We start from the raw sequence: 13,999 nt of genomic DNA, 5'->3' as shown, positions 1-13,999 counted from the left end.
ATCTGAAGGTGATAGATTGGTCTGTTGAACTCAGTAAAGTGAAATTAAAAATTTTCCTACATCTGACGACTGGTCGTTATTTTGGTGAAAGGAATACAAATCGCAGCTGCTCAACAACAGCAGTGAATAAATTGGTAAATTTGCTCTGAATCATCAAGCTGTGGACTGACACCCCTAGTCTTAGGTCCGCTAGTCTATGTTTTCCAGTTCTTACTTGAATTTAATGTAAGTGCTACCATTTATTGTTTTTGTGCTGCGGGTTGTAGCGATAGTTTATGATTACGGATAAGTTTGTAACAAGACAGAAGAGGAAAATCGATTTTGATTCATCCGCTAACGTTTATGGTAAGTTGTATGTATTTAGTACTAGCCACCCAAACGAAAATGTTACGGCAAAGAACGTAGCCAGGATTTTGTCAAAAGATGAGGGGAGGTGGGGGAGGGGGTTACGATTCGGTAAAGAGGATCATAAAAAGACTAAACTTTTTGATTTATTCTTTAAATTTCCATAAAGAACAATAAACCTTTTTATCCGACGACGACCTCGGAGTTTTCACTAAGCGGAGATATAATCTCCTGACTTAGAAGTTCTGTATTTTGACAAGCCACTAAGAAGAAGTCATGCTCCAATCCCCCTTCATCCCTCAACGTCAATTTACACTCTTCTTCTTTCAGTCTAGATTTGAGCTGAGGAACTGATCAAAAGCGGATGAGCCCTAATTTTTGGGACGCCTTGATTATTACCGATAGGGCTTTTGGAATATAGAGAAGTCTTTTCAACACAGACGCTAGGACAACGAGCAAACCAGAAATCATAGAACTTATAGATGTACTGTCACATAATTAGTTCTCTTTCAACAATAACATTAACAAGCAGGGCCTAGGACTAACGATAGGAAGCCCTCTCAGTGACTTAATAACTGAAATATTGTTCCAACAACACAACTGAAACATGTATCAACCGCACAGAAAATAAAATACAGTCACTAAATGATAACATCACAAGAAATGATAAATTTTATAAGAGATATGTGGATGACACCTAATTTATTATCTTTGATGGCACAAAAGATGAAGTGACAAACATTTTTAACAAATTCAATAGCCTACATAAAAATATTCAGTTCACCCTAGAACAAGAAAAGAAGAACATCACACTTTTTCTTGACATGAAAATATCAAAACAGAACCGAAAGGTAACTTTAAATGTTTACAGAAAACTTACTGGCACTGACACCACTATACCAAACTTGTCTACACATCCGTCCTCCCACAAAAAAGCTGCTTATAGATAAATGCTGTACAGAGCACACAAATTTCCACTGCAACATACAAAACTCGAACAAGAAATAGAGATCATAATATATGCCGCAATAAACGATGGATATGATCCTTCACTTATTCATATCATGTAACAATAGATAAAAAATAAACTGAACGAACAGCATCAAACTACACTCTCAGCTGACAAATGTCTAAAAATGCCATATCTTGGAATAGTATCTGAAAAATTAGCAAGACTATTCAAAAACACAGATGTAAATATCAGCTTCAGCACCAACAACAACAATAGTTGGAAGCTTATTTACAATATAGAACCACCTGATGCAAGTCTTGATGCATCTGGCATTTACAAAATTACCTACAGCCAACGCAATAAATACTATATAGGCCAAACAAGGAGAAATTTCAGAATTTGATTCAATGAACATTTAGACTGATACAGACTTGATAAATGTAACAAATCAGCGGTAGCAACTCACATTAAAGACACAGGCCAACCCTTGGAAATCGAAAACCTTCTCGAAATCTTACACAAAACACGAAAAAGTAAAAGAATGGATATCATTTAAGAAATGGACATTTTTACTCACAATACAAAACATGAAGATAACATTCTTAATCCGACAACCGAACTCAAAAACTCAAAATTCTTCAACAGTCTTAAACCAGTTCTAACTCAATAGAATCAAGATTTGACAATGTAAATAAACGACTACAAATTTGTCAGTACCTAGAACATCGATACAAAATCTCGATAATCGATACTGACTCACATGCTACAAGCCATCCATCTCGTATTAAGTGCGTAATGTTTACACGTATGTCGAAACAATTTGTGCACTGAATTACATCGGAAAACAGTGACAAAACACAAAGTGCAATAGGCCATCACACCAATGATGCAAGTGAAGTTACAAAGCGAAATAATCGTAAGTGATCAACTGTCATATAAAAGCCTTTCATACGACTTTCGCAACACACAACTGATGCAAAACTATTTGCATCCTATACAGGCTGTGATGTCATACATAACCAACAACAAGAAAAACCACCAGAAGACATCACTGACATCGATTTCTGGCCATCCATTGCTCCCCTCCAGCACTCTCCCCCCCCCCCCCCCTCTCCTGAAGGCCACACCAGACACTACAGTAACGAACAGTGGTTCAAATGCCTCTGAGCACTATGGGACTTAACATCTATGGTCATCAGCCCCCTAGAACTTAGAACTACTTAAACCTAACTAACCTAAGGACATCACACAACACCCAGTCATCACGAGGCAAACGAACAGTGGACAAAAAGTTCTAGATTAATTTAGTTTAAGACAATTTATTTTTAAGTAACATTTCTCCGTATGTATGTATGTATGTATAAACACCTGACGATGAACGGGACATGTCGCAAACGCTTTTCATTATGTTTGATTAAACATAGAAAATAAAAGTGATTGATAGCAGAAGTTGCCAATAAATAATTAACTGCCATATGTTGCATGAGCATCAATGAGATGTGTATTATCGTGTTTATTTGGTTTTCTAAAATCACTTATATTAAGTGGTGTCCAATCATTCTCTGTCAGTTCAATTCAATTGGGCACATACTTGTTATCTAAATGCTTCGGCGCGACCTCCATTCTACAGCTATTATGCAACCATGTGCTGATAACAACAACGTTGTCCCCAGTAATTGATAAATTTGATATTTTTCGTTAGATATTTTACACTAAACCTAGCATCCACTATTCTTAATATAAATATCAAGTTGTCTTCACGAATTTTTTCAGCAGGCAAAGTAAGTTGTGATGCTGGTGCAACTTCGAAAGACGGTGGACTTGGTTTCACGAAAGTGTATGTATGTTTGCTGTATCATATTCAGCTACTATAATTTACAGAGTTGGTCTCACATCCCCCTGACGCAGAAGATGGCTATAAGCCAGGTCGCTAAAAACATTTATTTTTGTTGAGATGTTAGAAATAATTTTGCATATTCTATTAAATTGAATTCCTCATTGCTCTGCCTGCTATTAATTGTTGCGCTCTTAAGTGTTAGCTACTCATGTAACTTCGTTTTATCTTATTGTAGTCAGACAGCGTTCATAAATGAAACTGCCTGCATGGGTCGAAAACTTTGTATGTGAAAGGACATAGCTTTTCAACCCACGGCATTTTAGGATTTACTTACGCTAGTTATGCTGCGTTTAACCGAACTGGACGGTTAAAACCCGGCAAGAGTAAAGGTCGCTCTTACAGATATAACGTTAGCGGCGTTGTCTTTGTGTCGCAGTTACTACCGCCCCAAAACAAAGCCGTAGCCAAAAGTAGAGTCCAGGGGGCCTGGACCCTCCCTACCACCTACATGAAATTATACACGAACTATTTGTGTTGTTGTGAAACTGAAAGATAATTTGATTTTCAATCACACGAGGAAAAAAGGACACGCACTATCTATAATCATCAAAACTAATGATTGATTTAAACTATCTATACATCCATAGTACTATCGGCAATCGCCCAGCCCTGTTTTAGCCAAGGCCAATTGTTTGTCTTGTTTGAACTCAGTTTTTGTTTTGCTAACCATTCTGTTCTTACTTGCAGTTGAATTTAATGTAAGAGCTATAGTTTACTGCATCTGTGCTGTTGCGATAGTTTCCAATTATGGATAAGTTTGTACCATGACAGAAGAGCAAAATCGATTCTGATTCATCCGCTAGCGTTATGGTAAATTAAAAGTATGTAAGCACTCCTACAAGAGCCTAATTACCTATTTACAGCAGTTTAATGTTAACACTGGATTCGTTATTTGGAGGCTGGCAGAAACTTTGGGCTTACAACACTTCAGTATTTCACAAGGCAGCGGAGTGGTAAATGTCATTACAAACAAAACTAAATTAAAATCACTGCCTAAGAATACACTCGGATTTGTCTGTGTCGTCCAAAAACCGAGTTGACCAACAGAAACATCGGCCAAATGGCGATGGTTTCATGTCTTTAAAAATTTTGCTCAACATTCTATCATTACTATCCCAAACAGCAAAATATTGCCCAATCTGGTTACGTGCGCGATACTCATTTATGAAAACCATTTCCGATATGCAACGTTGGGGTGAGTTTTGTGGAGAGCGTAAGAGGTGCGGGATGACAAAACATTCTTTATTTCGTTCGTTTCTAAAAGATTTTTTTTCAGCCTGCTTGATTTCGGCGGAACCGACTGTGCTCTGCATCCCTCCCCCCCCCCCCCACCATCTCTTTCGTCCAAAATCTATTTGCGCTCTTATAATACAATAGTAACTGAACCCAGCAGTTGCATGCACAATTAAATCTTAAAATATGCATGCATCCACACAATATCAAATGACGAAACGTGCACAATAAAAGGAGAAACATGCAATGTCAGAATGCAAATCATTTTTGTGACGCTTTTATTTTATTTTAAAACAATTTTTTTTCTAAATTCTCTACCGACCTTGGGTAGCTATGCGTGTTGGGCCGCTGAGCTAGCAATCCCTGCCTTCAGGAGGCATCCCCCAGCAAACTTGAAAATTGTTTACTGAGGTTTCCCAATGTAGGAAAATGCCGGTGTTGGTCCCTTAATGTAGGCCAAAGCCAATTCCTTCCAAATACCTTTCCTTCTTTAAATATTCCTAGATCCTTCAAGATGCAGCCCCACTGCTTAATTGAAAATAGCTGCATCGAGGACGAGCCGAGCATTCCATTGGAAACTCCCTGCACTAAAAGCCATACGATAAATAAATAATATTCAAAATTCTCCTCAACGTGCTTAAATGAGGAAGTTTGGGCAAGTGTAACGTTGAATAATTCCGTATCCCTTGCATTTTCGCCGGCCGGGGTGGCCGAGCGGCTCTAGGCGCTACAGTCTGGAACCGCGCGACCGCTACGTCACAGGTTCGAATCCTGCCTCGGGCATGGATGTGTGTGATGTCCTTGGGTTAGTTAGGTTTAAGTAGTTCTAAGTTCTAGGGGACTGATGACCTCAGAAGTTAAGTCCCATAGTGCTCAGAGCCATTTGAACCTTGCATTTTCGCTACGAAAAGAGATCTCTATATTCCAAAAGCACTATTGGTAATAATCACGGCGTCCCCAAAAATTAGCGCTGACCCGCTCCTGATCGTAAGTGATCAACTGTCATAAAAGCCTTTCACACGATTTTCGCAACACACAACTGATGCAAAACTATCTGCATCCAATACAGGCTGTGGTGTCATACATAAGCAACAGCAAGAAAAACCAGTAAAGACATCATTGACATAGATATCCGGCCATCCACTGCTCCCCTCCTCCACAAATGCCTCACGAGCCACTACAGTAACGAACAATGGACAAAAAGTTCTAGGTTAATTTAGTTTGAGACACTTTATTTTTCTCTGTATTTTTCTCTGTATTTATGTATGTATGTATGTATGTACACTCCTGGAAATTGAAATAAGAACACCGTGAATTCATTGTCCCAGGAAGGGGAAACTTTATTGATACATTCCTGGGGTCAGATACATCACATGATCACACTGACAGAACCACAGGCACATAGACACAGGCAACAGAGCATGCACAATGTCGGCACTAGTACAGTGTATATCCACCTTTCGCAGCAATGCAGGCTGCTATTCTCCCATGGAGACGATCGTAGAGATGCTGGATGTAGACCTGTGGAACGGCTTGCCATGCCATTTCCACCTGGCGCCTCAGTTGGACCAGCGTTCGTGCTGGACGTGCAGACCGCGTGAGACGACGCTTCATCCAGTCCCAAACATGCTCAATGGGGGACAGATCCGGAGATCTTGCTGGCCAGGGTAGTTGACTTACACCTTCTAGAGCACGTTGGGTGGCACGGGATACATGCGGACGTGCATTGTCCTGTTGGAACAGCAAGTTCCCTTGCCGGTCTAGGAATGGTAGAACGATGGGTTCGATGACGGTTTGGATGTACCGTGCGCTATTCAGTGTCCCCTCGACGATCACCAGTGGTGTACGGCCAGTGTAGGAGATCGCTCCCCACACCATGATGCCGGGTGTTGGCCCTGTGTGCCTCGGTCGTATGCAGTCCTGATTGTGGCGCTCACCTGCACGTCGCCAAACACGCATACGACCATCATTGGCACCAAGGCAGAAGCGACTCTCATCGCTGAAGACGACACGTCTCCATTCGTCCCTCCATTCACGCCTGTCGCGACACCACTGGAGGCGGGCTGCACGATGTTGGGGCGTGAGCGGAAGACGGCCTAACGGTGTGCGGGACCGTAGCCCAGCTTCATGGAGACGGTTGCGAATGGTCCTCGCCGATACCCCAGGAGCAACAGTGTCCCTAATTTGCTGGGAAGTGGCGGTGCGGTCCCCTACGGCACTGCGTAGGATCCTACGGTCTTGGCGTGCATCCGTGCGTCGCTGCGGTCCGGTCCCAGGTCGACGGGCACGTGCACCTTCCGCCGACCACTGGCGACAACATCGATGTACTGTGGAGACCTCACGCCCCACGTGTTGAGCAATTCGGCGGTACGTCCACCCGGCCTCCCGCATGCCCAATATACGCCCTCGCTCAAAGTCCGTCAACTGCACATACGGTTCACGTCCACGCGGTCGCGGCATGCTACCAGTGTTAAAGACTGCGATGGAGCTCCGTATGCCACGGCAAACTGGCTGACACTGACGGCGGCGGTGCACAAATGCTGCGCAGCTAGCGCCATTCGACGGCCAACACCGCGGTTCCTGGTGTGTCCGCTGTGCCGTGCGTGTGTTCATTGCTTGTACAGCCCTCTCGCAGTGTCCGGAGCAAGTATGGTGGGTCTGACACACCGGTGTCAATGTGTTCTTTTTTCCATTTCCAGGAGTGTATGTATAAACGCCTAATGAACAGAACTGTTCGAAACGCGTTGCATCATGTTTGATTAAATATTAAAAAATAAAAGTGACTGGTAGCAGAAATTACAAATAAATAATTATCTCACACAGTCATGCTTCACAAACGCAGCCACTGCGGACGAAAATAAATAAATAAATAAATATGGCAGTTACGTTCAAATACGTCACTGTACACTAAGATGACATAAGTAATGGGTTAGACAGCGTTATGCACAAAACAGATGGCGGCAATATCGCGTACACAAGGCATAAAAGCACAGTACATTGGTGGCGCTGTCATTTGTACTCAGGTGATTCACATGGAAAGGTTTCCGGCATGATTAAAGGCGCACAACAGGAATTAACAGACTCTGAACGCGGAATGGTACTTGGAGCTAAACGCACGGGACATTCCCTTTAGGAAATCGTTGTCGAAAGTGTGTCGAGAGTTCCATTCAGGCATTACATTTCACCACGACGAACCAGTGGCCGACAACCTCCACTTAACGACCGAGAGCAGCAGAGGTTGTGTAGCGTTGTCAGTGTTGTGTGTGTATGTGGTTGGGGATTCCATGGGCGCCCAACGGCGAGGTTATCAGCACCCTTGTCAGTGTTAACAGAGAACCAACTACGCGTGAAAAAACCACAGAAATCAATGTGGTACGCACGCCGAACGTATCCGTTAGGAAAGTGCTATGGGATCTGGCGATAATGGGCTACGGTAACAGACGACCGACGCAGGTGCCTCTGCTAACAGTACAACATCGCCTGCAACGTCTCTCCTGGGCTCGTGACCATCAGCTGGACACTAGACGACTGGGAGACCATAGTCTGATAGATGGTTCCAGGTTTCATTCGGCAAGAGCTGATGATAGGGTTCGAGTGTGGTGCACACCCACGTAGCCATGAACCCGAGTTCATGCAAGCTGGTGGTGGCTCCATCATGGTGTTGGCTGTGTTCACATGGAACGGACTGATGGACTGGTTCCTATGGTCCAAATGAACGATCATTCACTGGAAATGGTTATGTTCGGCTGCTTCGACACTATCTGCAGCCATTCAAGGATTTCGCGTTCTCAAGCAACGATGGAACTTTTGTGGAGGACAATGCGCCATGTCAGAGCACTCTGGACAATTGGAGAGAATGGTTTGGTCACCCAGATGGCCCGACATGAATCCCATCGGGCATTTGTGGACTGTAAATGAGAGTTCAGTTGGTGCACAAAATCCTGCACCGGCAATACTGTCGCAGTTATGGACGGCTAAAGAGGCAGCAAGGCTCAATATTTCTGCAGGAGACTTCCAAAGCTTTTTTGGGTCCGTTACACGTCGACCTGGCGCACTAAGCCAGGCAAAAGGGGGTCTGGCACGATATTAGGAGATATCCCATGACCTTTGTCACTTCAGCGCACAAACAGAAACTCCATGCAAATCAAAAACCATTTAGGAAGCTGGACTGGGGGGAAGAGTGACTGAAATGACAACAAAACCCTTTGAACAGATTCTGCAGCGAGGCTCGAAGCTATTACTCTCACATAGAAGAAAGAATCGGTAAGGGCGAGTGAAAATCAAGTCTACTCGTTGTAGCCGTAACAGCTTCGCAACATGAAGTAATGAAAACTTAACGATGACATGCAAGTACGCCATAAACGAATAACGGAATAGAAGTACAGATTTGCACTGCACATGCACAATCCATTTATTTGAAAACATCTCAACAAACAGAAACTCAGCGACAAGCCACTTCAACGAAACGCCACTTAACACATCAAAACAGAGTGTATTTGAAAACAAGACCCTGCGTACTCTGTGATCGGGTAGTGTTCCAATTGGCCCGTACGAACAGAAGTGCCCAGAGCATGCTTTCTTCAAACCTCAGAGACTAAACAAAGATACTAGTGTTCGTAGTCGACAGTAGGTACAGAATCATCTTTGTCGTACTCCAGAAACTGTTGGTTTACGAAATAAATGAAACACAGTAACAAAATCAAGCACTGAAAGTACGTATTTAACAGGTAACTTTCAGACTTTTGATACTTTTAATCATAGTGCATCTACAGACCCGACAGTATGTCATGAACTTCTCCAAATTAATTGTGCTAGAACGGTCTGTATTCGCAAGGTGTTAGAGATTATTCCCATTCTACGTAATAAAATGAAACACCTACAGCTATCATATTTGTGTTATTTGATTATATTGCAATCACTTTCGGTGACTCAATACACCATCTTCAGACCTTAACTGACGCTGAGAGGGTTGACACCAATTGCATACACGATCCCATCAGTGACCAACAACTATGAACTGACTTCCGTAGTATACTTGAACAGCTATGTTTATTCAGTAAGTTGGTAATTGATGGTTGCAGACACAACATTGCTGTTAAGTATTCTACGGAAGCCAGTTGATACACGGTGGCCACTGATGGGGTTGTGCAAATGACTGGAAATCACCCCCTCAACGTCAGTTAAGACCTTGAAGATGGTGCACTGAGTCACCGAAACTGATTGCATTATAACAAAATAACATCAAAATGACCGCCGTAGGTGCTTCATTTTATTACGTAAGCGAACGGCCTAACTGCCGCAGTCCAACTATTGGAAAGATGGAAATACAAAATCTATTCCCATTCTTCTTGGCCTCGCCTGGTAAGCAGCACGAACAAATATGTAACATGAGGCTACAAATATGAAATCAGATTACTCTCAATCCTAAAGAGCTTTTTGTAGTAGAATATTAGCAAGTGAATATTGTCAACCTTAAATTTGTACTTAAGGCTGTAATAATTTTAAGCAAGGGCATTTTATTAGATTCCACAGGAAGTGTTGTATTTCAGCTCATTACTTCCAGTAGAAAGCAATAACACATATAAAAGAACTTCTCCTCCTATGACACGGATTTGAGTTACTTTGATTAATCTGGTCTCAGCGTAAGAATACAGTTCAAGGTCGAAAAAGAGTCGCGCATGAATACGACATATAGTTCGTTAGCCAATGACCATTATCCATCCTTTACTGTAGATTCTTGCGTTACGAATTTGTCCGTCTCCAGTCAGTCGAGATAGAGACAAAATATAAAAACTCTCTCTGAAGCTCAATGAGAGAGGTTTCTTCGAGTGCAATTAGTTTAGACAAGTTTATGTAAGTCCCTGACAATTCCAGCTATAAGCACCAATATAAAACTTTACTAATGAAGTAGTGCGAGCAGTTTCAATTTTGTTTTACTATGTAAATTGCTCGGTGAAACTCATATTAATGTCCAACGCTGCGACGAGAAACGTGAGTACTATATAGAGATATTTTGCTCTCGACCTTGGTCTGATTATTTTCGTAACGGTCTGTGCCTTAACGACAGTCGCTAAAACATCAAGTTATCCTGCAAGATGGCTGAGAGTCCTTCAAGAGGGATGTTTAGTCGCCGTTTGCAAGTTGTTTCAATTGGTCGCCCATTCGGTGACTTGTGCGTCTTTAACCTACCAGACTAACGCTACCCGGGAAAATGGGACCTACAGATAACCCGTAATCCGACCGAACAACGTAGCTTTCCTGTCATATTTTCAGATCATTCAGAGGTCAAGAATAGCGTAAAGGTAAACTGAAGAAATTCCGGTGTCTGACCGGGATTCGATATCATGAGCCCATAGCCTGCAGGTTAGCACTTTACCACATTTTTTGTCGTTCTGCCTATCTGTCTGTTCGTCATTTTTCGTCACCATTTCTGTGCGAATTTCACATGTTACTTCTGAAATTCTATCGATAAAAACTTCACTCAGTTTACTTTTTTTGTTACAGTGGATGTCCTTTCCCTTATCGAACACCTGAGCTACCGCCCCGTCTCCACTAGACCAACAAGCCCGGCGAAGAAAGTCACTTATATTTCGCTTTGGACATAATACGTTGGTCAGAAAGATAGTATCAGGTAACACCCTCTAGGACCCCATCAACCAACTACACACACGTGGAGTTGCGCTCTACCAAAACTACTGTTCGATAGCTATGGTACAGTACATAATCGACGTAGTACATGATAGGATTGCCGACAGTATTGGTAGCATTTGTAAGGAAAGAGATATAAATGAATATGTAAGAGGATAACTGGTAGCCGACGATTTCTCTACAGTCTTTTGTTTGCTTGGTTGTTTGTTTTGCACATAATTAGAACCGCGCGCCATTCAGTATTAGTAAAATTGTGTTTTTTATCCCTCAGAACATAAATTGTATTTCGTACGTAATAGAAAGTATTTGATCGCGTAGCTTCTGCCCGTTTATGTAACCAAAGCAATTGCTTTTGATGTAAGTACAGTTTACAGTTTATGATAAGAATATACAATATATATAATTATTATTGTTATTTTGTACTCGACAGAATATGCTTCATCATAATTAAAGGCACAAACTTTCTGTCATTACTGATAGATGCGAAAGTTGTTTATGAACAGTAGGAATATGTTTTTAAGTAAGTTCGACGAAGTATTGAGGAGATGTTTGATATATTTTTGTGTTGTGGCTTTTTTTGTTTTTTTTTATTTTTTCTAGGGTCATATGATATATCTGTATTATTTTATTTTTAGTACGCTACTACATCCCTCTATTAAACACAACAAATGAACAATTTTTGAATCAAACCTGAATCAAACGTTGACAAGTTCAGTTTTGCTATAAATGCTGTCTATTTTTAAGTAATAGACTATGAGAAAAAAATGTTCCGTTGGATACGCGGCCCTTTATACATCGTCACTCACTTCCCAGATGGTTTACTGCTTTTTGTTTTTAAGGGAATCTAGTAAGACACTGATTGGATATGTAAAGAAAGCAATCGTTACGAGGTAACGCCCGACAGGTGTGCAACACATTTAACGTGCAGGTAACGGGGGTACGACATTAACTTACCAAATCTACTAGCTTACTTATGACAGTCTACGGTAGACTACGGTATTTTTACAACCCTACGCGCGCGCGCGCGCGCGCTCGCGCACGCACGCACGCACACAAACACACACACACACACTTACTCTCTCTCTCGGTTGAGATTCCGACGCACTCACGCAGAGATTACTGCTAATCTACTTCAAACTCTCGTTACTGGAGACTAATGTAACAGTGAAACTGTAGATTTCCAACTAGCCTTCCATGGCTGTACTTAGAGAAACGAACACGCCGCCGAGAGCTGATACGACTTCGTCACGCTTCGTTACACGCCGTCGTCTTTCACAGGCATTGTGCTTGTATGATGTAACGTTTGCTGTGACCCACCTCGTGGTAAACCCTCCGACACGACGCTGACGGATTCCAAGTACGAGCGCTGCAAGTTGCTGGCCAGGCGGACAACTGGACAATACATGTCCGAGGGCGTCAGCTGACTGATAAGGTTCGCTAGTCGGAACACTGCCGCAACATGCCAATGATAACACACGCTGGACACGACTCCCTCAAGGACGCGCTTCGCTATCTCGAAAACAACGACGTCACAGCTTCTGCCACTGTCAGCAAAACAACGTGACGTCTGATCTGGAAATTGCATCATCTTCAGCAGCTGCCAATTTGGAACATTTTCTTGTGTTAGTGTAATAAATTTGTAGGGATGGTATGAAAGTGAACGAGTAATGATTATCCAATATTGAGTGGCATGGTTGCATCAAGGCAACAGGAAGGTTCAAAATCTATACGTAGTCTCAAAAGCAAATTCCCCAGGTAGTATGATAATACCTCCATGGAGCAGAGATGCACTTAGTGCTTGCTTCTGACTGCAATCGGAATTATTTGCAAGCCACTGATGGAAAAAACTGCACTTAAGTTCGCAACATTCTCATTTCTATACTACACAGATGTTTCTAACTCAGCTGATGCGTGGGTGCCAGTTGCAACTGTACGCTGTGCGTATCACAGCGGATCAAAGGGACTGTAGCACTGAAACTTGCTTATTTATTAAAGGAAGGCTTGCGTTGGTACACTTACAGTGTGACCAAAACTTAAGGATCGGTTTTGTCGAGTTATCGTAGCTCCGTGGTTCAGAGATTTCACTCGTACTCAGAAAAAAACGAAAAAAAAACATACATATTCTCATCCGAATATCCCGATTGAGATTTTCCACGTTTTCCCTAAGTCCTTTAGGCTAAATCTCACACCCCATCATTATCCAGTAACTGCGCATGCTCCGTTCGTAATGATTTGGAAGGGACGATAAACGATAAGGCTAGACTGTGTTTTAAAGAGGAGGAGGCCATCAGCTTTCATTATTAACTCCGTATCACCACCCTCTGTAACAGACAACTATTTCATTATAAACAGTGCGCTAGGCCAAAACCTCAAAGTTTTCATTCTTCAGTTTATTTACACTAATGAGACAAAGCATTATGCCCATCTGCTTAACTACCTATTTGGCCGTCTAAGGAATGAAATACATCACTTATTCTATGTATCAAGGATCAGACAGTTTGTTGGTAGGTTCGTGACGTATGTGGCACTATATGTCTACGCACAGGTCATGTAATTCGCGTAAATAACAGACCTCTGATTTGCGTACGCAGTGATGGTGCCCTATAGCAACCCAGATGGGTTCCACAGGCTTTACATCAGCTGAATTTGGTTGCCGAGACATCAACGTGAGTTCAGTATAGTGCTCTTCAAAACACGGTAGCATGGTTCTGGCCCCGAGACACGGACGATTATACGGCTGAAAGATGACTTCGCCGTCGGGCAAGACATCAAGCATGAAGGTTCAAATGGCTCTGAGCACTATGGGACTTAACTACTGTGGTCATTAGTCCCCTAGAACTTAGAACTACTTAAACCTAACTAACCTAAGGACATCACACACACACCCATGTTCGAGGCAGGATTCGAACCTCCGACCGTAGCAG

General features: G+C 42.3%; 1 protein-coding gene across 8 annotated transcripts in view; it reads right to left on the bottom strand.

Moving 5' to 3' along the window:
• Window positions 1-13,999, bottom strand: part of LOC126481363 (uncharacterized transporter slc-17.2-like) — a 643,476-nt gene that overhangs the window by 326,497 nt on the left and 302,980 nt on the right. Inside the window, exon 1 of one of the 8 annotated variants that reach the window (XM_050105071.1) lies at window positions 12,393-12,514. The exons of the other annotated variants lie outside the window; for them this stretch is intronic. The gene's annotated coding sequence lies outside the window, so the exon portion shown is untranslated. Of the gene's footprint in view, window positions 1-12,392; window positions 12,515-13,999 lie in introns of those variants that run through there. 8 annotated transcript variants of the gene reach the window in all.

This window comes from Schistocerca serialis, chromosome 5 (assembly GCF_023864345.2).
Source record: "Schistocerca serialis cubense isolate TAMUIC-IGC-003099 chromosome 5, iqSchSeri2.2, whole genome shotgun sequence".
In the NCBI taxonomy this organism is placed as follows: domain Eukaryota; kingdom Metazoa; phylum Arthropoda; class Insecta; order Orthoptera; family Acrididae; genus Schistocerca; species Schistocerca serialis.
The sequence above is the reverse complement of the archived record's forward strand: the minus strand, read 5'-3'. Positions and strand labels throughout refer to the sequence as shown.